Genomic DNA, 21,421 nt, shown 5'->3' on the forward strand with positions numbered 1-21,421 from the left:
TGTCACTTTTCCACAAATGCATCTATCTACCAAATCCCAATATAAATCTCCTAAGAGTGCTTTGTAGAAATTGAAGATGATCTTAAAATTTATATGGAAATGCACAGGAACTAAAAGAATCAAAAGAACTTTGAAAAAAAAAAAAAAAAGAACAGTTAGAGGACTCACATAAACTGAACTTGAGGTTTATAAAGCTACAGTACAGTGATGGCATAAAGGTAGAAAAACATACACAGAACATTATAGGAAATGAAGAGACATGTACTCCCAAAATCACTTGATTTTTTTTTGCCAAATTACAAAGGTTACCCATACTACTTTTAGGTATTTATCTAATGAGAAGTAAAAGCATATAGTTTTCCAAAGACTGGAACATGAATGTTTACAGTAGCTTCATTTGTAATAGTGACCTACCAGAAACAACCCAATGACAAGCCAATGGTTTTCCATGAGAGTAGTTGGTGTTATGCCACCACCCTCTCCCCTTTACTATCAGGACACTTATTATTCTGCTACCTAAGAGTATTACCTTCTGAAGACTCTTAGCTGAATCCAAATTCTGTAAAAACGCTGGACTTAGGCCCAAGACAGCTGGTTGCCGTCCCCCAGAAACAGCCTCCACTTAATAACTGGTTGATAGAGGACTACAAAGGCTCAGCACCTTTGCCTCAAATTTACACAAACCTGCAAGCCCTCTGAACTCCAGGGAATCTGGAGATCCACTGAAGTCTTTTTTTTTTTTTTTTAATTTGTTTTATTTTTTAAAATTTACATCCATATTAGTTAGCGTATAGTGCAACAATGATTTCAGGAAAAGATTCCTTAGTGCCCCTTACCCATTTAGCCCATCCCCCCTCCCAGAACCCCTCCAGTAACCCTCAATTTGTTCTCCATATTTATGAATCTCTTCTGTTTTGTCCCCCTCCCTGTTTTTATATCATTTTTGTTTCCCTTCCCTTATGGTCATCTGTTTTGTCTCCTAAAGTCCTCATATGAGTGAAGTCATTTGATTTTTGTCTTTCTCTGACTAATTTCACTTAGCATAATACCCTCCAGCTCCATCCACGTACTGGCAAATGGCAAGATTTTATTCTTTTTGATTGCCGAATAATACTCCATTGTATATATGTACCACATCTTCTTTATCCAGTCATCCATCAATGGCCATTTGGACTCTTTCCATACTTTGGCTATTGTCAATAGTGCTGCCATAAACATGGGGGTGCATGTGTCCCTTCGAAACAGCACACCTGTATCCCTTGGATAAATGCCTAGTAGTGCAACTGCTGGGTCGTAGGGTAGTTCTATTTTTAGTTTTTGAGGAACCTCCACACGGTTTCCCAGAGAGGCTGCACCAGCTTGCATTCCCACCAACAATGCAAAAGAGATCCTCTTTCTCTGCATCCTCCCCAACATCTGTTGTTGCCTGAGTTGTTAATGTCAGCCATTCTGACAGGTATAAGGTGGTATCTCATTGTGGTTTTGATTCGTATTTCCCTGATGATGTGTCGATACTTCCCAAAGCAATCTACATATTCAATGCAATCCCTATCAAAATAACACCAGCATTCTTCACAGAGCTAGAACAAATGATCCTAAAATTTGTATAGAACCAGAAAAGACCCTGAATAGCCAAAGCAATCTTGAAAAAGAAAACCAAAGCAGGAGGCATCACAGTCCCAGACTTCAAGCCATATTACAAAGCTGTAATCACCAAGACAGTATGGTACTGGCACAAGAACACTCAGATCAATGGAACAGAATAGAGAACCCAGAAATGGACCCATAAACGTATAGCCAACTAATCTTTGACAAAGCAGGAAAGAATATCCAGTGGAATAAAGATAGTCTCTTCAGCAAGTGGTGCTGGGAAAACTGGACAGCGACAGGCAGAAGAATGAACCTGGACCACTTTCTTACACCAGACACAAAAATAAACTCAAAATGGATAAAAGACCTAAATGTAAGATAGGAAGCCATCAAAATCCTCAAAGAGAAAGCAGGCAAAAACCTCTTTGATCTTGGTCGCAGCAACTTCTTACTCAACATGTCTCCGGAGGCAAAGGAAACAAAAGCAAAAATGAACTATTGGGACCTCATCAAAATAAAAAGCTTCTGCACAGCGAAGGAAACAATCAGCAAAACTAAAAGGCAACCAACAGAATGGGAGAAGATATCTGCAAATGACATATTAGATAAAGGATTAGTATCCAAAATCTATAAAGACCTTATCAACCTCAATACCCAAAAAACAAATAATCCAGTGAAGAAATGGGCAAAAGACATGAATAGACACTTCTCCAAAGAAGACATCCAGACGGCCAACTGACACATGAAAAAATGCTCAACATCACTGAAGTTTTTTGTTGTAAACACACCATATTCTCAACCTACCCTTCATCCTTCATTCTTTCACATTCTGTCCCTTAGAGGATTCTTCCACATAAACCTCCTACATGCAAATATACCTCAAAGTCTGTTGAAATCATGGCATTTTTAGCAGCCATGACATATCAAGAGTTATTAAAAAATTGCACCTGGGATTTTCACGGTCTCAGCTCAAGATGGCACACGTGTCATTGCTGCCCACAGCCTGCTGGTCAGGACTGGTCCGATAGTCCTGCCTAACAGCAAGTAGATGCGGCATGTAAGAAACAGATGAAATGCTCAGGAAGCCTCTGTCTAAATGATACCTCCTTGTATCCAGTGACAAGGTCTTGTTCCCTAGTGAATCTGTGTCATTTAGCCAAATGCCTGGCATTGGTCAATGTTCTATATATGTATTTTTTTATCAACTAATAAATGCATAACTAATAAGAACTGTTCATCAATTCAGTTAAATGGAAAAGGTTTCCAAAATTATTGTAATATTATACATCTCTAATTGGGAAAAAAATAATGTGGAGAGGTTGGATTTTAAGAAAATATGAAAACTCTTGATTTTAAATCAGCAGAACTGAGTTACGGGCTGGCTATCTTTTTTTTTAAAAAAAATTTTTTTTAACGTTTATTTATTTTTTTTTTTTTGAGACAGAGAGAGACAGAGCATGAACAAGGGAGGGGCAGAGAGAGGGGGAGACACAGAATCTGAAACAGGCTCCAAGCTCTGAGCTGTCAGCACAGAGCCCAACGCGGGGCTCGAACTCACGGACCGTGAGATCATGACCTGAGCCGAAGTCGGACGCTTAACCGACCAAGCCACCCAGGTGCCCCGGGGCTGGCTATCTTTGTAGAAATACTGCATAATACGCTAGGAGAGAAATCAGAAATTGAGGTTAAGTCACCAAAAGAAGTGATGATTACAAGCAGGTAGGTGTATACCAAAGTTACAGAACGTGAAAACAATGCTGGTTGGGATATATTGTCGAGTAAAGCAGTTGCCTGGACTTACTATTAGTAGTGAAATGTACTAACTATACACAGAGGAAATGTAATTTGCCTTTATTAAAAATGATGAAGTACCCTTGAGGACAGGTTCATCAGATACACAATATTTATGGGGAAAAATGATTTATCTTTAGCATTCCCTGATTAACACCACTTGACTGAGATCACTGCCTCACTCAGCATTTTGAGTACTTATTCTTTATATCAAAGCTAATTTGTGCTTGTTTGTATATTGCTTGGTAAAGTGTTTTAAAGCCATGCCTGTATGTGTGCTGCCTACCCAAAACTAGTTTTCAGTTTCTAAGATGTTTTTGCTTCCTTTTTGCTTCTTTCTTCTTCTTTTTTTTTTTTTAATGTTTATTCATTTTTGAGAGAGAGAGACAGAGCATCAGCAGGAGAGGGGCAGAGAGGGAGACACAGAATCTGAAGTAGACTCCAGGCTCTGAGCTGTCAGCACAGAGCCTGACACGGGGCTCAAACTCTTGAACCGTGAGATCATGACCTGAGTCGAAGTCAAGCGCTTTACCAACTGAACCACCCAGGTGCCCCATCTTTCCTTCCTTTCTCCCTCTCCCTCTCTTTCTCTTTCTTCTCATCCTTCCTCCCCTTCTTTTTTGTTTCCATTCCATTTCAAATCTTATAGTGGACTTCCCATGTGCAAGACACTATTCTAAGTACTTGGCAAACATCTCAATTATTGAGTCTGCATATTTATTTTTAACAACAGTATTTATATTTAACAAGAGTATTTTAACAAGAGTAACAAGAGTATTACACAGGTGGTGTGCTTTTCTCAGTGCAACATATTAGGATGTACACAATGCTAATATGTCTTATTAGTGGTGAAGTTTACCTTGATCATCTCATTAAGGTGGCTTTGGCTGGGTTTCTCCACTAAAAACATGCTATTTTTCCCATTGTAATGAATAAATAATTCAAGACTGTGCAAGTATCCTGTCTCTCCTCTAACTTTCGCTCACTCGTTTTGCTTACATTGATGAATCTGACTTGAAAGAATTACTATTCTAGATCCTAATCATGATTTCTATTTTTCTATTCTTTCTGCATTTATTTGTTAGAAACCTTTATAAGGAAGAGGTGTGTTTTATCCCCCAATTATTTATTCATTCAATTATTTATTCACATGAATATGGAACTGTAGAGATTTTATTTATGGGGTATAATCTATTACTATTTTTTGTGGCCCAAAATTTCCACTTTTTTTGAGCATGTCTTTACTTTCTGGCACCACAAGATACTCCAGGTTCATCTGCCAGTTTTTCCTGCCCCAGATCTGAAAAATACCACTTCTTCAAGTTTTTTTTTTTTTTTTTATTGGCAAATAAGTCTTAGAAACCAAGATCTAATGGCATGATATGCCCATTGCTATTGAGCTATCATTGCTTCTAGGCTTTATTGATAGAACTTGGGAGATATTTCTGTGCACACGAACTCATGTTTACCTATGATCCATATCTATTTTATATGCATGCATGTATGTGCATGTGTCTGTCTGCTTGCTTCTCTGTTTATTGTGTATCTACATATTTTTCTAAAAAGTGAGTTAAGTTTGATGCTTCCAATTCAAATTTAACATAAAGAGCTCATTGTATCCTTTTTTCCCCTTCTACCCAACTTCTTTCTCCAACAACAGGAATTGTGACTCTAATTTCTACATTTACTTAGTTGTTTAACTCTAATATCCTCCTGAAAGGTTTTAGAATTGTTAACTCCCTGTGAGAAACCATTTTCTGACTTACTTCCTACTTGATTTTTTAAAAAAAAAATTAATGTTTATTTATTTTGACGGGGGGGGGGGAGAGAGAGAGAGAGAGAAAGAGAGAGAGAGCGAGAGAGAGCGAGAGGGCGCATGAGCAGGGGAAGGGCAGAGAGAGGTAAACACAGAATCTGAAGAAGGCTCCAGGCTCAGTGCTGTCAACTCAGAGCCTGACATGGGGCTCAGATTCACGAACCGTGAGATCATGACCTAAGCTGAAGTCAGACGCTTAACCTACTGAGCCACCCAAGCACCCTAATCCTACTTCGTTTTTTAAAATTTACATACAGTAAAATTCACCCTTTATGGTATATCGTTCTAATAAATGCACAGCATTGTGTATCTACTATCATAGTCATGATATAGAATAGTTTGACCAACCCAGTAAATTCATCCCAGTAAATTCAACTCTCCTTTTCTTTCCAACACTGGGAAGCTACCAATCCCCCTGTTGTCCATCTCATGGTTTTGCCCTTTCCAAAATACCATATAAATGGAATCATTCAATATATAAAATTTTATGGTTAGCTTCTTAGAATTGTGCATTTAAGATTATGTCTTTACACGAATTAATAGTTTATTGTTCAGTAGAATCATTCTGTGTATGTACCATTGTTTATCCACTCACTAGTTGAATAGTTATCTTGGCTATTTCCAGTTTTTTGTGATTATGAAGAAAGCTGCTATAAACATTCAGATCTAAACATTTTGTATGACCACAAGTTTTCATTTCTCATAGGCACTGCATACGAGAGGGAGGGCTTAGACTTATAGTAATGTGTGCGTGTGCATGTGTGTGTGTGTGTGTGTGTGTGTGTGTGTAGGAAAGTGTCAAAATATTTTTCACAGTGGCTGTACCATTTTCACTTCCCCCAGCTGATCTGCACCAGTTTACTTTGTATAGTTTAGTGTTATTTAGAAAGCTTAATAGTTTTAATTTTAATTTAATTTCTGAATCTTTAATTATTGAAATGAGGAAGGATGCTTCAAATTTGGTATCCAGCAAATCTTCAAAACAATAAATCATATGTTGAGTTTGCTTAAAGAATAATAAAAATGCCCTCAGTAGTTTCCTAAAGATAATTAAAGATCAAGCACAAATTGACTCCATAGGATAGACTATCTCTAATTTTCTACTTTTGCATGGTAAAAAAAACTTTAAAGACCATGGAGGAAATATAATCAAGTGAGGTATGACTAGTGTTGGTTTATTACAAGTGCTTTTTTTTTCTTAATAGGAAAAAAGAGTATTTTCATAATGAAAAAGAATCTTTAATAGACTTCTTAAAGACTAAGTCTGTTGATTTTTCTGTTATACCTTACAGTTGTCTGCTCCTTTCTTATGGCCTCACCAAACATACAGAGCCAACAGATGCTAGCTTCACCTTAACATATGGTATCTATTTATAAAATTTCCTAAAAATAGATGAGACATACTTGCTAATAGTCTCTAACACCTTTATGTGGTAGGTTTATTTCTTTTTTGGAGTGGCAGGACAGAGGGAGAGGGAGAGGGAGAGAGAGAAACTTAAGCAGGCTTCACACCCAGCATGGATCCAAACAAGAGGCTCTATCTCATGACCATGAGATCATGACTGGAGCTGAAATCAAAAGTCAGATGTTTAACCGAATGAGACATACAGGCACTCCATTTTATTTCTAAATATTCTGTTCTTTCTGACCTTTCTGAGCCCTGGGCATACTGGTTCTAAGGACATGGTGTTAAATATACTTCTTCCAGTCAACTTTGCTTATTGAATGATCTCAATTCCTTCTCCACCATAATTATACACCCTTAATATTTCTGTTTTTGTCAAAACAGTATTTTGTTTTGCTGACTGCAAAGTGTCTACTGAATATTCAATGCACTGTTTGTTCCTTTACTTTTGTCTTGTCTTGGTTGGGAGGGGAGCAGTTTAGTCAGAATCTGTAATGCACAGCTAGAGTGAGAGAAACAAACCCAAGGTCTCTGGGTGTAAGGGCTCCCTAGGCATATATGGGCATCAAAGTCATAGCATAAGCCCTCTTCTAGGCCAGAGTCTACAACTGGAAAGAATATTCCACATTCATGCTAATTAGTAAGTTCTTCCTAATTGATCTATTTGAGGATTTTTAATAAGGACAATCTTCATTACTGTTTTTATGGCCAACAAAGAAATGAAATGTGAAAACTTTAACCCACATGCCTTGCGCAATCTGTAAGAAACAGTCTGCCAAGGAGGCACTCTGATCATGCTCAATACCCAATCTGGGCGATGGCCTCTATATACAGAGAGGGATTGCTGGGAAGTCAAGTGCATAAGAACTACTCTCCAAATGCACAGCTAAGACAGTCCCTGGTAAAGGAATAATTTTGTTGAGACAACGTGCTGACCCAAATATTCAATATTTGCGTAGCAGGAAACAGAGTATCAGAGAGGTTAATTGATACCCAAAGCTACACAGTTAAAAAGAGATAGAACTGGAATTGGAATTAACAGCTCCTTTTAGAATGAGCATGCCTGGCTACCCAGGCCAACCTGCGCTCAAACTATGCACTAATATGAACTCCTGCCTGTGATGACAAATTTCCCACTCTCTTGTTTTATTCACTTCTGGCAGCATCCCAGCTGTATTCCAGCTGCTGAGTGAGTCACTCAGTGAGTATCTGAGGTTTAATGCTTTAATGTGGAACACAATGTTTGTTTTGAAAGTCACTCTTGGAATAATGACCCATGTGTACCAGCACAATCAAGTTCTAAAGCTTGAGCATCTGAAAATCTGAACTCTGCTTAATTAACATGTGTTTCCCTGATGTACAAGAATTGAGAAAATTCTATTGTATCTGAGTCAATCAGCACTTTGAACAGTAGCGATTATTCGAATAAGAACATTAAGAATGAACAATTATTGGAATAAGAACATTAAGAATGAGGTATTCCTGGATTCAAAGATAAATGAGCCCATCATAGCTCTGACTCTTCACAAGTAAGAGAAACTGAAAAAGCTCATGCTGTTTATGTATCTCAAGTAATATGCAAATAAGTGATTTTAAAAATCTTATCTTACTATAGTTTTCCTTAAAGCTCTGTGTCATACACTTGTGCGGTTTTCTTAGAAAAGGACCTAAGATACGATTCAAGAGTTTCAGGAAAAGTAGAGCTTCTGTCACTTTGCTTGAGATGAAAATAAGAGAAACATGAAGTTATGTCATTCAGAAATGCCTGTATTCTGGCATGAGTAACTATCATGCTTAGATTTGTTTGTTTTTTTTTTATTGATAAAACTGATTAGAGACTGTAACAGTGAAGGAATGATTTCCAGACATTGCACTTAAGTAAAGAAGCAGGTTCTGAAATAATTCTATCAGAAATGAAGAGTCCTGTAATAATTCTCCCCTTGAATCTTTACTAAAGAGATAAACAATTGTCTGAATTTTTGTTTCTCCTCACCTGCCTCTCAAAACATAGCAAGTTGTCTCATCACAATTGTGTTTCACAGGAAGGGTGTGAAGATACATGAGTTACCAATTGTAAAACACTTTAAAGTCAGAGGTGTTATACTCGATGATAGCGAGAAAGTAGAAGGAAAATTGGTGACAGCTTGCTAAAAAACCTGTCATTGTCCATTTCTGGATAACTTCACGGTAGCTCATGATAAGGTCTTCACCCAGAGGTATCGTGGATCTATTTGCACAAAGTCGCATGCTGAGTATCACGTGAAGCACACTAAACACCTTTTATATCACCCTTTCCAATGGTGATAGTTACACAGAGGAACATAAAGCAGGCTACACTGCTATGCTGGACATACCTGAAACAGGAGAAAAAATTATACGGGGCAAAAGAAACTTCCTAACATTAAAAAACAAAACAAAACAAAAAATCACAAAAACCACTAACATGCCAATTATATGTCCCTTTACAAAGACAACAAATTCAAAGAGTCCTAAGATGGCTTTTGTTCCTTCTGTGAGTGTCTTATCTTGAAGAATGGCTGTACTATCCACTCAGCTTTCCAAGTTGGAAATGAATGACTGAACCATGAACTCTAACTTTCTCTCACTGCTACATTACCAGGCTTCACAAAAGACAACGTCCAGAGTATTTTGTAGTTTCTTACCTGAAAATTTACAACAACTTCCTAACTGGCATCTTTGCTTTCCACCTTAGCTAATTCCCCAACTTTATAACTCACCCTAGTAACTGTCATCAAATTCTATTTTCCTATGTGTGTGTGTGTGTACATACATGTGCATGCACAGACACACACACACCAGGCCTGGTATTGTCACTCATACATGAAACAACTCTGTTGATCCTTTTTGCCAATGAGATGAAACCCAGGAACCCAAGCATTACAGCTCCACCTCTTCAATCTAGCTCATTGGCCTCTGAAGCTTGAACCTAGACCCTCTCCAAATGGGGGCTGAATCTAGTGATAAAGAGAAATTTGTATTTCCCAAATATGTCATACTTTACTGGCATTATCATCTCTGCACTTTTGTGTTTGTTTGTTTTTTTATTCCTGTAATGTAATGTTCCTATTTTCTCACATGGAAAAACAAACACAGAAGAAAAAAATAATTCTCATCTTAGTTAGGTTAGGGCATTAACTTTTGGGCAATGTTTTCTAAGACTAGGATGTTTCCCTCCCCTTTTTTAAATGCATCTTGTAAGATGTTAAGATGGTGGAGAAGCATGGAGACCCTGAGCTTCTCTCGTCGGTGAAATGTAGGTAGATCAGCACCAAGCCATTTTGAACACCTAGGAAATCGATCTAAGGATGAACCCAATTTTCTGCATAACTGGAGCCACAGAACTCAGCAGGTATGTGGTGCAAAGAGGTGCAATGGGGGAGAGAAAAGCCACAGAGGGTAGAAAGCCTCTTTTGCAGAGAGAGGACAGAAAAAGGGGTGTGGGGAGCACGGCACATTGAGTGAGCACAGGAAAAACACTTCCACTGAAAGTAGCTGGAGAGAAACAGAAAGTGAAAACACTCACAGGGGACTGAACAAGAAATCTGTTCCTCAAAAGCAATGATGGGGAGAAAGGAGAGTTTTTCAACACCATTAGAACTCTATAAACAGGGAAGCACAGAGTCAGAAATTCTGGAGCTCAGTGCCTGACAGTGTTGTGGCAATGAAGTAGGGCAAATCCCCAGGAGCAGGCAACAGAGTCTGAGAGATCCGTGTGCCACACAGGGAGAAGTGGTTCCCCTGTTTGGAGTGCACTTGGGAGAGGCCATATGGCCTCTCCACAGGCAAAGGTCCCAGTGGACCCCAGAGAGCAGCCACATTTGCTAGTATTGGAACAAAGGCACCAGAGTGCAGTGAAACCTGGCGCTGGCTGTGTGCAGTGGTTTGACATAATCTCTGAACCTACGCTGCTGTGTGAATGCATGAATGTTTTCTGGGACAAGCTAGCACTCACTCAGAGACCCTCTCTCAGAGAAACAGAGTGGGTCCAAGCCACAGAGGTCTCTGAAGTGCGGGGCTCTGAAACACAAATCCACCTGAGATAAAACTCTGAAAGGAGGTGCCACCTGACAGGCTGATGGCTTGGACACAGGGTAGAGGTGGGGAGTGGACAGAGGCCTGAGACAAAGGACGGGTTCTTGACTGCGGGTCTGTGAGACTCTGAAGTTCCTGTGCCAGACACTAAGGAGCTGGGTGAGGCCATTTCCACCTCTCTTGTGCATGTGCATGCATGCGCACAAGCTCATCCCCTAGATGATCAGCACAAGTCACTCCATCTGCTTAGTGTACAGACTATAGAAGGCTTCATAGTTTCAGTTCTAGGGAAAACTGGACATAACTTCATCTGGGTTTCATTCTGTTTGCTGGTTCATATATTGGCTCATTTTCTTTGCTTCTGTTTTTGCTTAAATTGTTTTTTTTTTTTTAATTTTCTTTCTTAATTTTCTTCCTCATTCATGGATACTGAAGGAGAAAAAATATTTTTGTTTTCATATATCTTACTTTCTTATTTTTTAATTTTTAATTTTATTTCATTTTATTCTATTTTATTATATGAATTTTTTTTTTAATTTTTAAATATTTTTCTTACTTTATCTTTTCCTTTTCTGTGTTCTGTCTAGCTTCCTTCAACAAGCAGACCAAAAATGCACCAAGGATCTAGCTTCCTTTATTTGATTTTTTTGTTTTCTTTTTAATTTTTTAATTTTAATTTTTTTATTTTATTATTATTTTTTTCTTCCTACAAAATGACAAAATGAAGGAATTTAACCCCCAAAAAAGGAACAGGAAGAAATCACAGCCAGAGGCTTAATCAACACAGATACAATCAAGATGTCTGAACTAGAATTTAGAACCACAATAATAAGAATGCTAGTCGGGGTAGAAAAAAAGCATAGAATCCCTTTCTGTGGACATAAAAGAAAATCTAGTCAGGACAAAATTAAAAATGCTATAACCAAGATGAAATCTCGAATGTATGCCACGACCCCAAGGATGAATGAAGCAGACCAGTGAATCAGCGATTTAGAAAATAAACTTACGGAGAATAATGGAGCTGTAAAAAAGAGGGAAACATTAAAGAGGTTAGAGTGGTAGAGAACCAAAGCATAAGAGACTCTTAAAAACTGAGAACAAACTGAGGGTTGATGGGGGGTGGGAGGGAGGGGAGGGTGGGTGATGGGTATTGAGGAGGGCACCTTTTGGGATGAGCACTGGGTGTTGTATGGAAACCAATTTGACAATAAACTTCATATATTGAAAAAAAAGAGGGAAACAAAACCAAAAGATCATGATGTGAGATTTAGAGTACTCAGTGACATATTAAAAAGAACATCTGAATCATAGAAGTCCCAGAAGATGAAGAGAGAGAGAAAAAAGGGCAAAAGGTTAGTGTGAGCAAATTATAGTGGAAAACTTTCCTATCCAGTGGAAGGACACAGACATGAAAATCCAAGAGCACAGAGAACTCCATTTAGATTCAACCAACACCGACCATGAACAAGGCATATCATAGTCAAATTCAGAAAATACACAGATAAGGCAAGAATACTGAAAGCAGCAAGGGAAATAAAAAAGTCCTTAACCTTGAAAAGACAGATCAGGTTCACAGCAGACCTATTCACAGAAGCTTGGCAGGCCAGAAAGGAATGCCAGGATACAAATAAATGTACTGAATCAGAAAAATATGCAGCCAAGAATTCATTATCCAGCAAGGCAGTTATTCAAAATAGAAAAAGAGATGAAGAGTTTTCCAGACACACAAAAACTATAGGAGTTTGGGAACACTAAGCAAGCCCTGCAAGAAATTTTAAATGGGGACATTTGAGCAGAAAAAAGACCAAGCAAAACAAAAAAGAACAAAAACAACAAAGACTAGAAAGGACCAGAGAACATCACCGGAAACACCAATTCAACAGACAACACAATGGCACTAAAATCATATATTTCAGTATTCACTCTAAATGTCAATGAACTAGATCCTAATAAAAAGATATATGGTATCAGAATGAATAAGAAAACAAGACTCATCTATATGCTGCTTACAAGAGACTCATACAAGAGATTGCAGACTCAAAACACCTGCAAATTGTAAGTAAGTGGATGGAGAAACATCTATCATGCTAATGGTCATCAAAAGAAAGTGGGAGTAGCCATATTTATGTCAGACAAACTAGATTTTAAAGTAAAGACTGTAACAAGAGATGAAGAAGGGTGTTATATCATAATTAAGGGGTCTATCTGCCAAGATCTAACAATTGCAAATATTAATGCCCCAATATGAAAGAACCCAAATATAGAAATCAATTAATCATAAACGTAAAGAAACTCATTTCTAATAATATCATGATAGTAGGAGACTTCAACACCCCACTTACAGCAACAGACAGATCATCTAAGCAGAAAATCAATAAGGTAGCAATGGCTTTGAATGACACACTGGACCAGATGGACTTAACAGATATATTCAGAATGTTTCATCCCAAAGCAACAGAATACACATTCTTCTCAAGTGCACACAGGACATTCTCCAGAATAGATCACATACTGGGACACAAATCAGCCCTCAACAAGGACAAAAAGATCGAGATCGTGCCTTGCATATTTTAAGACCACAACACTATGAAACTCAGAATCAACCACAAGAAAAAGTTTGGAAAGATCATGAATGCTTGGATATTAAAGAACATCTTATTAAAGAATGAATGAGTCAACCAAGAAATTAAAGAGAAAATTAAAAAGTACATGGAAAACAGTGAAAATGAAAACACAACATTCCCAAACCTCTGGGATGAAGCAAGGGCTGTAATAAGAGGGAAATTATAGCAATCTAAGCCTTCCTAAAGGAAGAAAGGTCTCAAATACATAATCTAAGAGTACACCTAAAAGAGCTGGAAAAAGAACAACAAACAAAGCCCAAAAACAGAAGAGGGGAAATAATAAAGATTGGAGCAGAAATCAATGATATCTAAAAACAAACAGAAAACAAAATAAACAAACAAAAAAAAATAGGAGCTGGATTTTTAAAGAATTAACAAACCTGATAAACCCCTAATCAGATTCATCAAAAAGAAAAAGGAAAGGACCCAAATAAAAAAAATCACGAATGAAAAAGGAGATTATGAATTCCAACACCGCAGGAATACAAACAATTAAAAGAGAATATTATGAGCACCTATATGCCAACAAATTGGGCAGTGTGAAAGAAAGTGACACATTCCCAGAGATATATACACGACCAAAATGAAACAGGAAGAAATAGAAAATTTGAGAAGACCCATTTCCAGTAAAGAAATTGAATAAGTAATCAAAAATCTCCCAAAAAAACAAGAGACCAGGGCCAGACTGCTTTCCAGGGGAATTCTACAAATATTTAAAGAAGACTTAACATCTATTCTTTTGAAGATGTTCCAAAAAAAAAAAAAAAAAAAAAAAAGAAAGAAAGAAAAGGAAGAAGAGAAAGAAATGGAAAGAAAATTTCCAGACTCATTCTACAAGGCCAACACTACATTGATTCCAAAACCAGACAAAACCCCACAAAAAGGAGAGTTACAGACCAATTTCCCTAAAGAAGATGTATGCAAAAATTGTCAACAAGATACTAACAAACCAAATACAACATTTAAATAATTATTCACCACAATCAAGTGGGACTTATTCCTGGGATATAGGGCTGGTTCAAAATCCACAAATCAATGAATGTGATACATCACATAATGAAAGAAAGGATAAGAGCCACATGACCCTCTCAATAGGTGCTGAAAAAGCATTTGGCAAAATACAGCATCCTTTCTTTATAAAAAACTAAAGAAAGTTGGGATAAAAAGATCATACCTCAAGATCATAAAGGCCATATATGAAAGGCCACTGCTAATAGCATTCTCAATGGGGAAAAACAGAGTTTTCCCCCTAAGGTCAGGAACATGACAAGGATGTCCACTCTCACCACTGTTATTCAACATAGTGTTGGAAGTCCTAGCCTCAGAAATAAGACAACACAAAGAAACAAAAGGCATGCAAAGTGGCAAGGAGGACGTCAAACGTACACTCTTCACAGATGACATGATGTGGAAAACCCAAAAGACTCCACCAAAAAGCTGCTGCAACTGATCTGTGAATTCAGGAAAGTTGCAGAATATAAAATCAATATACAGAAATCAGTTGCATTTCTATACAACAATAATGAAGCAGCAGAAAGAGAAATCAAGGAATTGATCCCATTTATAACTGCACCGAAAAACATAAAATACCTGGAATAAACCTAACGAAGAGGTAAAAAATCTATACACTGAAAACTATACAAAGTTTATGAAAGTAATTGAAGACAGCACACACACATACAAATGGAAACACATTCCATGTTCATGGATTGGAAGAACAAATGTTGTTAAAATGTTGATACTACCCAAAGCAATCTACATATTCAATGCATCCCCAATCAAAACTGCACCAGCATTCTTCTCAAAGTCAGAACAAACAATCCTAACATTTGTATGGAACCAGAAAAGACCCTGGATAGCCAAAGCAATTCTGAAAAAGAAAACCAAAGCTGTAAGCATTATAATTCTGGACATTCAAGCTGTATTACGAATCTGTAATCATCAAGACAGTATGATAGTAGCACAAGAACAGACACATCGATCAATGGAACACAACAGACAACCCAGAGATGGACCCACAAAAATGTATGGCCAACTAATCTTTGACAATGCAGTAAAGGATATCCAATGGAAAAAACACCATCTCTTCAGCAAATGGTGGTAGGAAAACTGGACAACATGCAGAAAAATGAATGGGGACCACCTTCTTACATCATACACAAAATAAACTCAAAATGGATGAAAGACCTAAATGTAAGGCAGAAAGCCATCAAAATCCTAGAGGATAAAACAGGCAACAACCTCTCCGACCTCAGCCACAGCAACTTCTTTCTTGACATGTTTCTGGAGGCAAGGTAAACAAAAGCAAAATTTAACTATTAGGACCTCATCAAGATTAAAAGCTTCTGCACAGTGAAGGAAACAATTAGCAAAACTAAAAGGCAACTGGTGGAATGGGAAAAAAAATTTGCAAATGACATATCAGATAAAGGGTTAGTATCCAAAATCTATACAGAACTTCTCAAACTCAACACCCAAAAAACAAATAATCCAGTGAAGAAATGGGAAAAAGACATGAATAGACACTTCTTCAAAGACATCTAGATGGCCAACCGACACATGAAAAAATGCTCAGCATCACTCACCATCAGGGAAATCCAAATCAAAACCACAATGAGATACCACCTCACACCTGTCAGAATGGCTCACATTAACAAGCCAGGCAACAACAGATGTTGGTGAGGATGTGGAGAAAGAGGAGCCCTTTTGCACTGCTGGTGGGAATGCAAACTGGTGCAGCCACTCTGGAAAAAATATGGACGTTCTTCAAAAAATTAAGTATAGAACTGCAGTATGACCCAGCAATTGCACTAATAGATATCTATCCAAAGGATATAGGAGTGCTGATTTGAAGGGGCATATGCACCCCAATGTTTACAATGTCCATTGACAAGAGACAAAGTATGGATATACCTCAAATGTCCATTGACTGATGAATGGATAAAAAAGATGTAGTGTATATATACCATGGAATATTACTCAGCAATCAAAAAGAATGAGATCTTTCCATTTGCAACAACAATGGATGGGACTAGAGTGTATTATGCTAACTGAAATACGTCAGTCAGGTAAAGACAAATATATGATTTCTCTCACGTAGAATTTAAGATACAAAACAGATGAACATAAGGGAAGTGAAGCAAAAATAATATAAAAACAGAGAGGGAAACAAACATAACAGTCTCTTAAATACAGAGAACTAACTTAATACAGAAGGTTGCTGGAGGGCTGTTGTGTGGGGGGATGGGCTAAATGGGGGATGGGCAATAAGGAGGGTACTTATTGGGATGAGCAGTGGGTGTTATATGTAAGTGATGAATCACTAAATTCTATTCCTGAAATTATTATTACACTATATGTTAACTAACTTGGATTTATTTTTTTAAGAGCAATAGATACATAAACATTTTTAAAAAGTCCATATTCTAATTCAGTTCTGTTCGGTAGAAACAAAATGTGGACTACATATGTAATTTTAAATGTTCTATTAGTCATATTTAACAAAAAGAAAAAAAATATATAAATGCATCTTCTTGCCATTATGCTTAGCACACTGTATTGCAGGGGTTCAATCACACACTTGCTACTTACATATGTTTTTGCCTAGCTTACCACTGCAAGCTCTTTAAGGGAAGGGTAGCTCCTCTCATTTGTGTACCTCCAGAGCCTGGCACAGGACCAAACACATAATTCAATCTCAATAATTATTTAAAGAAGGAAGAAAGAGAAGGATTTCAAGGAAGAGAGTGGGAAAATGAAAGAAGTGAGGGAAGGAAGGCATGAAAAAAGGATGGGTATTACTTGTTTGTTTTTTGTGACAAGGTTTGTTTGAAATTCAAAATGCATTTTTCCTAAGAAACACAGTATTATAATAGCTCAGCACTGGAATTAGACCACAAAATTTGTTCACATAATTTAAAACTTGGTTCACAAAATGTTTTTTAATAGTATTATTTATATATGATGTTGCGGTTATGTTTACATCATTAGCCATGTGAGAAAATAGGTCTTGAAAAATTGATTTATAAAAGCATTAAATACAACTTTGACCCTTAGGCAAATATGTTCTGAGCATGAAATGTCTGATTAACAGAAGGATATTTTGGAATGCACTTTGTTTATAATTTGCATTCAGTAAGGTAAACATAAAAGTGGCTCCTCATAGAAAAAAGAAGCTATTTGGGGCACTTGGGTGGCTCAGTCGGATTAGGCATCCGACTTCGGCTCAGATCATGATCTCACGGTTCGTGAGTACAAGTCCCACACTAGGCTCTCTACTGTCAGCACAGAGCCCACTTTGGATCCTCTGTCTCCCTCCCTCTCCCTCTCTCTGCCCCTCATTTGCTCTATCTCTCTGTCAAAAATAAATATTAAAAAGAGAGAAACTATTCAACTACATGTGAGGAACAGGACTGAGATTCATCACTGGTTTTAAACTTAAGATTGATAAAATGCTGTAAGGAACCTTGAGAGAAATGATTAGGGTAGTATATACAAAGATGTTTCATTTTCACTAGGGAACATATTTCCTATTTATTGCAACATGTAATCATGTGCTTTCTTGTTAACGTTTGGAAATAAACTTTGCCAACATGACAGAGTGATAAACCAATCACTTAGAGTTATCCTCTAAGGCTTTGTGGGTTTACAAGGTAGAATATACTTCTCAAATCCAGAGAAGGTAAAAACATAAAGAACAAAATATTTGAGTTGTTTGGATCACATTTCCTTTCCCTTCATGCTAGTGATATTGGGGCCTTGATAGATAGTTCTCTTTAAAATATATATAATATGGAATTAAATATAATATATAATATGGAATTAATGTTCATGTTTATTACCAGTATCTGAGCCTGAGTAGCTATGTCGCTTTGGAGTCCTAGGATAGCTTAAGATAGATAATTTAGCATGTAAAACAGGGGATTTTAAAAAATTAATATTACGTATCTCACAATGTGAGACAGTACTTGAATCTTTCCCAGCTAGTTCCAACATTAATTCTGGATAAAGATGATATAAAAATGAGAAAAAAACCACTTCTCTCATGTGACAGGTGACAGTGCCCCAGTTTTTGCTGTCTGCCATCACAGTTGCTTCCAAGAAATTGAGAACCTAGCTATTTACAACAACAATCTTCACATTCACATAAGAGAAACATATCATGGGAGGAATCCTCAAATGTTTCTCCCGTGAAAGTTCCACATATAGTAACTATGGTCTTTTCCCCACCTTCATTATGTAAAGAGCAGGGAGTATAAATATCCTACATATGCATACCAATGTTAGGAAAAAATAAAAGTAAAACAATCTTAAGACAATGGGTAGCAAGTACTGTGGTGTATCACTCAGGATTCCAGGTGATTCCCAGAGGACAGTTCTTGGCATTTCTTTGTCCAATGATGATGGTAAAGGGAGCAGTGCAGTGGCCATGGCCTGAAAATGCCTGGGTGGTCAGAGCTTATGTCCCCAGGCAATTCACAAAGCCCAGCAGAGGCAGGAACAACAGGTGAAGAAATTTTGGATGATAAGAGGGAAGAGATCACAAATATCAGGGTGTAAGCTCCAAGAGGTGAGGGGTATAGTTCATCCAACTCATCTTCTACTTCTTTATACAGCCTAGGAGGGCAGAACCACCACAGTCCTGGGGCAGCTGTTCTCAGACTGAGCCAATATACAAAGCAAGTAGAGTCAACTGGTACAAGAGGTAAATAGTATCAGATGCTGGGATGAGCCTCCAAGAGACCACTCATCTTTGGGACTGAGAAACTCCTTTCACCAGCTACGGAGACCAATGACTGCTGACCTCCCTCAGTCTGGTTCCTAGCTAAAAATTTTCTTCAACTGAAGGAAGCTGCCTCACCCAGGCCCTGCTCCTTCTCTGAAAGCAACCCACATGCAAGGGATGGCTGCTACATATGGAGGTCCACAGTCTGTGTCCACTCAACTCCATTGAGAAGGCATCTCGAAAGGCATACCTTAGCTCAAGGGTCAATGGTGGGATTGTCTGAGAGCACGGTGGTGACTCCATGATAGTTCTACCTCTCTGTCTGCCTAATTTCTTCATTCTCCAACAAGCCACGTGTACTTCAACTCAGAGTCTGTTTCATGGGAAACCTGACCTATGAAGGGAAATGGTGGTTACTAACTGGCACCTGCATGATGGCGGATGAAACACCGTAGTCTTTTTTTTTTTTTTTTTTTAATAGTACAAGAGGCTTTATTGAGTACAGTGCAAGCTATAGCATGAAGAAGAAACAATCATTTAAAAACACCAGAGACCCTTACATACCAAAGGTTAAGAAAGAAATCAAGATTCCTGTTGAGCTGAGCTGTGCCTGGGATGAAGAATAGGACCATTCACTTCGATCCTTGGGTGCTTGGTATTTCCACTGGATGTAGTCAAAGATGCCTCACTATCTACTGATAGAGGCTCTCCAGCAGCTCCAGTGACTCCCCAGGGATAGACTGTGTATTCACTGATTGAAGAGCCCTTTCTAGGGCATGAGCTCTCCTATTCTTATTGAAAATATTACTCCCAGTGAAACAGAGAACATCACAGTAATATTGATCCTTGGGTATCAACCTTGTATCAATTCTCCTGTATCCATACTCCTTTTCATCATTTTTACTGGGAAGCTAGAAAACACTCATGAACTTTGTTTTACCTTTTGACAGAGTACTTGTAATAAAACGGACCTTCTATAACTGCTCCATAACACAATGTAACAGCTTTGGCTGTTTGGTTGATTCAGAGGTAAAGCTCGGATGGGTCAGAAGGACATCCATATCATCAATGAACGCTTCACCTCTTGTGAAACTGCCACAGACTGTTATAACGTATTCAGGATCCACTTTTTTTTTCTTGAGAGTGCAAGCCGGCAAAGGATAGACACACACACGCACACACACACACACACACACACACAGAGAGAGAGAGAGAGAGAGAGAGAGAGAGAGAGAGAGAATATCCCAAGCAGGTTCTGCACTGTCAGCGCACTCACAAGCCATGAGATCATGACCTGAGCCAAAATCAAGAGTCAGATGCTTAACCGACTGAGCCACCCAGGCGCCCCTCAGAATCCACTTCTTAAACTTCAAATAGTACAATGTCTTGCTTTTGTAACATCTCTTCAGGATAAATTCTTTTCTCAAACTCCTCAAAATATTTCAGGCCAATTCACTGATCAAGGTTCAACTAATTTTCATTTTTTTTCCGAGACCTTCTAATGTTTAAATTCTTTCATCTGTAAACTTCCTTGCAGCAGATGGACCAACGCCACCAACCCGAGTCAGTAAGTTGATAGATGAACTCGTATCATCCTACTGAATCTTCTCCAGCTTTTACAATTTTTCAGTCACTAAAACGTTATCAATCTTGTCAGCAATTTTTGTTACTACTTCAGGCAATTTCTTAGCTTCTGCTTCACTCTTTACTTTGTACGGTATTTGCTATCACAGATGCTACTTTTCGGTAAGCATTGTACTTATGGATGGCCTGGTTCACCTTCTTCTCAAAGTCTGCAAGTTCTGTGAGCATGTTGGTGACTCCCCCACTAAGCATCTCCTGTGGTGCCTTTCATTTGCTCATGGTGGCTTGCCCCAAGGACCACTGAGTGCTCAGAGCCAGCGACTGGTCCCCTCCACCAGGCTTGAAGGACTTGTGGAGTTGGGGGAGGACCAACCCAGCTCTGGAAAAGCCAGAGCAACCTACTGAACAATGGCTGCCCCTAAACACTGTGCATATTCTTGTTATTGATCAAAATAGACAAGTATTAATGATAACACCACTGACTACCAATTTCTGCTTTTTATAAGGTCCAACTTTCTCTTTAAAAAAAGGTTTTATTTATTTTTGAGAGAGAGAGCACAAGTGGGCGAGGTGCAGAGAGAGAGGGGGACAGAGGATCTGAAGTGGGCTTTGCACTGACAGCAGCAAGCCCATGTGGGGTGTGAACTCATGAATTGCAAGATCATGACCTGAGTCAAAGTCAGCCACTCAACCAACTGAGCCACCCAAGTGCCCCCAACTTTCTCCTTTTGCAGAAGAGACAATTAAGGCCTAGAAACAAAAATTATAATTTTTTAACCTCACCAAGTAAATTAGAGAACTAGAACTTTTTTTTTTTTCACTTGAAAACTTCT

General features: G+C 38.1%; 1 pseudogene; it reads right to left on the reverse strand.

Annotated features, from left to right (window-relative positions):
• LOC122224273 overlaps positions 1-20,867 on the reverse strand; it is an 80,196-nt pseudogene extending 59,329 nt beyond the window's left edge.
• Between the last annotated feature and the right edge of the window lie 554 nt (positions 20,868-21,421).

Source organism: Panthera leo, chromosome B4 (genome assembly GCF_018350215.1).
Source record: "Panthera leo isolate Ple1 chromosome B4, P.leo_Ple1_pat1.1, whole genome shotgun sequence".
In the NCBI taxonomy this organism is placed as follows: domain Eukaryota; kingdom Metazoa; phylum Chordata; class Mammalia; order Carnivora; family Felidae; genus Panthera; species Panthera leo.